At 44.2% G+C, this 4,837-nt stretch overlaps 1 non-coding gene across 1 annotated transcript; it reads right to left on the minus strand.

The window, feature by feature from the left end:
* Positions 1–2,613: 2,613 nt before the first annotated feature.
* LOC120254796 lies at positions 2,614–2,720 on the minus strand. Its single transcript, XR_005534758.1, has one exon. It is a non-coding gene; the product is annotated as a small nucleolar RNA R71 (small nucleolar RNA).
* Positions 2,721–4,837: the final 2,117 nt, after the last annotated feature.

Below are 4,837 nucleotides of genomic sequence, written 5' to 3' on the forward strand. Positions count from 1 at the left end.
TGATTTTTAACTCCAAGTCGGGTGCTTCCTCGGTTGATGGCAGTAACCCTCTGCTCCAAAGCCCATCACCCTGCTCGCCCCTCGCAATATCATCGAGTTGTTTTCGATACCATGGACACCAAACTCACAACATCTAGTACCACATCCGGGACTTTCATGCTTCAGAAATCACCGAGGCTCCACATCGGATTCCTCGTACTCAATGCTAGCATCCGCCCATTTCGAGTACAATCCTCCGAGTGGGATTCATGGCGAGTGGATCTCGACCCTCGGTAGTCAACATAAACAGCTTCAGCTAGTGACATGTTTCCTTCGCCATCGATGGGGGCACCACTTTCCAAAAAGGTCTTAAAACACCGTGTGCCGCTCACTTCCATCATAAGCTATACTAAGGTCCCCCGATAGTAAAAAGTGCGTCTAGACAATCATTCGAAATTGTGAAACATGAAGTTGGGTTTGCCTCATTAATCCAGACCGTCAAATCTATATAACGTAGTCTTCCAACTTGATGTTCGGATTTGCCATGTATGGTGTAATCAAGGTCGATGGATTCGAACGTGTCATGCATGTACCTTGCACAACCAAGAAAAAAATTGATAGAAAAGTTAAGATCAAGGGAAAAGAAAAACAACAAATGAGTAAAAAATGAAATGGCTAGAGTAATAATCTAAAAGTTTCCTAGAATTCCTTAATGGTCCCCAGCAACGGCGCCAAAAACTTGATCGCTTCCCCGCAAGTGTACGGGATCGCCAAGTAATACCTCGTGCAAAGACACGAGGGATCGTATTCCACGGGCTAAGGATCTCCTATTACTCCTTCTCGAGCTATTATCTAGCCTAAGATCTTAAGTGATGGATTTACTCTACTGAATACAAATAAAACTAAACACAAGATTTGCTAGCAAATTAGATAGAACAAGCAATACGCAAGCAAGAGAATCAGTGAAGTGCAAAGGCCTATGGATGTGGATCCCCTTGAGGGGTTATCATGCAACATGGATGATGATTTAAAGATGCAAGGGTAAATTGGACCATGAGATTCCAAGATTAGAACAACCCCAATTTCTCGGCGATTGAACCCTAATCCCATACGAACATAGATAGGAATTTCTTCCAAATCTACATTCCTACAATTGCATTAAGTACAAGGAAATCTCGCTTAGGAATAAACCTACTCTTCTTCGGATTAAACCTACATGGAGGGCTACCAAACACCCGATTTCTCGGCGTGATGATACAAGTATCCCCTTCTAATCCATTCATGACCTAATACATGCCAGCAAGTCACATCTACATGCATCATTCATAAAAGAGCTACAGATTTCTCCTTGGTGTAACACTTAGCATGAAAACAATGGATTAGATCTCAAACATACCCAAGGATAGAATTAACAAGTAATCATCCAAAATACATGATAAAACCCCCAAGGTTCACCAACACCCGGTGGCCTTGGGGGGTCTAGTGTCATCATCTCATAACAAAAGCATACAATCAAGCAAAACATGAAACAAAGACATAGTATGACACTCCCTAGATGAAATGGTGAAGGATGAGGCGAGAATATGCCAAATGACGCTTCCCCGCCAAAGGAATGCCGAATGAGCGCTTCCTCTAGCCGCAGTTCTCCTTCCTTCAAGTCGTGATCGATCTCCCTTTGAATGATGTTGCCTTCTTGCCTTGAGAGCCTTGGACCTTAGGCTTGAATGATCTTCTAGCTTTCTTGCCCTTCTTCTCCTCCCCAAGGTCGTCCAAGATCTCCCAAATGATCTCCCAAAAGTCGGCCAGCAAAAAGTGCTTTAATCAGCCCTAAAAGTGAGTATATATACCCCCGAGGGCATACGGGCCGTATAGGGGGTCGTATGGGAGTTGTATAACACTCGAAACCCTAGATTCGCGTTCCATACGGGATGCATACGGCCGCCATACGGCCCCGTATCATCTGGGTAGTATGGAAATCTGGATGGAACATCAAATCAATCATTGCCTATCAGATCATCGCCTCCATCATCGGGTAGTATGGGGGTAGTATGAAATTTCTCTTCTTCTCTTTTGCCAAAATGATATCTTCTTATTCTCCATGGCTTCCATATGCCCTACAAAGCAAATAATAGGCGATTAAGCGCGAAACGGGCATCAAACCTCACAAAATACATGCAAAGTGCATACGATACATATATGAAAACACCTACATTTAGACACTTATCAAGTGGAGTCTGAAAACATGGCAGAACAAAATGAGCAACAGCGAACACTATCTGATTATGCCAGACTTTTCGATGATTGGGGACACAGATCGAGTATTGTATCGTCCCGATTACACTGTAATTTCTAGTGAAGCCGGCATTCATCCATATGTTGCAAAGAGTCCGCACAATTCAACGGTTTGGTCGATGAGGACCCAAAGCAGATCACATAGAGAGCTTTCTCGAGGGTGTGCGATATGCTAAAAGATAAATGGGGTGACGGATGATGCCATCAAATCGAGCCTTCCCATTTTCCTTGAAGGGGAGAGCAAAGCAGTGGCTACACTCATTACCTAGAGCATCAATCACAACATGGGAGGAGATGGTAGAAGCTTTTCTAGCCCGTTATTTTCCTCCCAGAAAATCAGCAAAGCTTAGGAATGAGATCTCGTTTTTTGTTCAATTGGAATTGGAGTCTCTATTCGAGACATGGGAAAGGTTCAAGGAGCTCCTGAGAAAGTGTCCGCAACACGGATTCCCGGAGTGGATGATTGTTCAAACCTTTTACAATGGTTTGAATCCGAGTACAAGGCAACTCTTGGATGCGGCAGCAGGAGGTACCTTAGGTAGCAAAACCCCCGATGAGGCTCGTCAATTAATTAAGGAAATGGGGTTAAATAGCTATCAATGGAATGCTAGAGAGAAGAAAAAGGTGGCTGGTCTCCATGAAATTGATGCGGTAACCTTATTGGCGGCGCAAGTAGATAGTCTTAGTAAGAAGCTAGATCTCATAGCTTCGAATAGAGTTCCGGCCGTGACCAATTGCACCAGTTGTGGTGGAGGACATGCTCCCTCCGATTGCCCGATCGTTATTGGTGATGTTTCTTCAGTGGAAAATGTTGACTTTGTAGGTAATGGCATGAGACCTCAAGGGAACCCATATAGCAATACTTACAATTCAAGTTGGAAGAATCATCCTAACTTTTCATGGAGTAATCAAGGACCACAAAAGGCCATGGGGCCACCGGGTTTCCAACAACAACAACAAGCCCCTCAAGTGGAAAATAGAATTTCAGGCTTAGAAACCCGAATGACGGATTTAGAGAAGCACTTGGCTAGATTTGTTCAATCTGCAAATACACGCTTTGAATCGATCGAGGCTACACTTGCAACCACACCGCCTCTTTTGCACAACCTTGAAAAATCGGTGGGGCAAATTGCGAAAGTCTCTCCGAAAGGCCACATCGAAGTTTACCAAGCAATACGGAAACCAACCCTAGAGAACATGTGAAGGCGATCACTTTGAGAAGTGGTCGTGAGGTTGAAACGAGGCTTCTGAGTGAGAAGCCGAAAGAACACGCACCCGAGGTTATAGAGGTTGAGGAGGGAGCAAAGAAAGAGAAAGAGGTGGCATCCCCACCTTTCAAGCCAAGAATCCCTTTATCCTCTAGATTGAAGAATGACCAAGGGGATGAACAAGATAAGAAGTTCTCGAGTTTATTCAAGCAACTCCACATCAACATTCCTTTTTGTAGAGGCATTAGCTCAAATGCCTAAGTATGCGAAGTTCTCGAAAGACTTGTTGACTAACAAGAGGAAGTTGGAGGAGAGTGCTTCGATGGTGCTAGATGCTTCATGCTCAGGGCGGTCTGTGAAAAGAACATGCCGAATAAGAAGAAAGACCCAGGAAGCTTCATCATTCCGTCTAACATCGGCAACTTAGGTGAGGAAATAGCACTGCCGGATTCAGGGGCAAGTATCAACGTCATGCCATACACTTTCTTCCAAAAGCTAGGCTTGGGAGAGCCTAGACATACTCGGATGACTCTACAATTGGCGGACCAGACGGTGCAACATCCGAGAGGTATCATTGAAGACGTGCTCGTCAAGGTGGACAAGTACATTTTTCCGGTTGAATTTGTAGTGCTAGACGTCGATGAGGATGCAGATGTACCCTTGAAACTTGGGAGACCGTTCTTGGGGACTTCCAAAGCATTGATTGACATGGACGGCGGAGAGCTCACATTGAGAGTTGGAGATGACAAACTCACTTACCGCCTTGCTGAAGCCATGCGGCATTGTCTCTATTTTGATGACACTTTGTATTTTTTAGACACTACTGATGAGCTTGTTGATGAATACATGCAGGAAATATTCAACCCGGATCCATATGAAGGTTTGTTCGACCAAGAGGAGAGCAATGAAGAAGTAATGATGCTTGGGTCGACTGAAGAAGTAACATCTACCCCGGGGATATTGAAGAAGGTGCTCCAGAAAATGAAGAGGGCTAGGAGACGCCATCGAAAATGCTCCAAGACTGTTGGAGACGTACATGAACCAAAAAAGTTGGATGAACCATTGATAGGTGGTCCGAAGCCCGATAATACGCACTCTACCCTCAAGAGACTTTGCACATCATGTTTCCAAGCCATGGGTAAGAGGGTGACTTTCATTCATGAACCCCCGTGAGGTAAGACAAGATACGTCAAGCTAAGTGACGTTAAATAAGCGCTTCTTTGGAGGCAACCCAAGTGTTTACTGTTTTCTTATCTTTTAGTTTAGTTTGTTTGCATGAATAAATTGTTAAGTGTTGGTGTCGTAATTTTTAGATGCTTGTGCTGCGATTTTGTTGTGGATTTTTAAAATTCATCGTG

This window comes from Dioscorea cayenensis, unplaced genomic scaffold (assembly GCF_009730915.1).
Source record: "Dioscorea cayenensis subsp. rotundata cultivar TDr96_F1 unplaced genomic scaffold, TDr96_F1_v2_PseudoChromosome.rev07_lg8_w22 25.fasta BLBR01000640.1, whole genome shotgun sequence".
Lineage (NCBI taxonomy): Eukaryota > Viridiplantae > Streptophyta > Magnoliopsida > Dioscoreales > Dioscoreaceae > Dioscorea > Dioscorea cayenensis.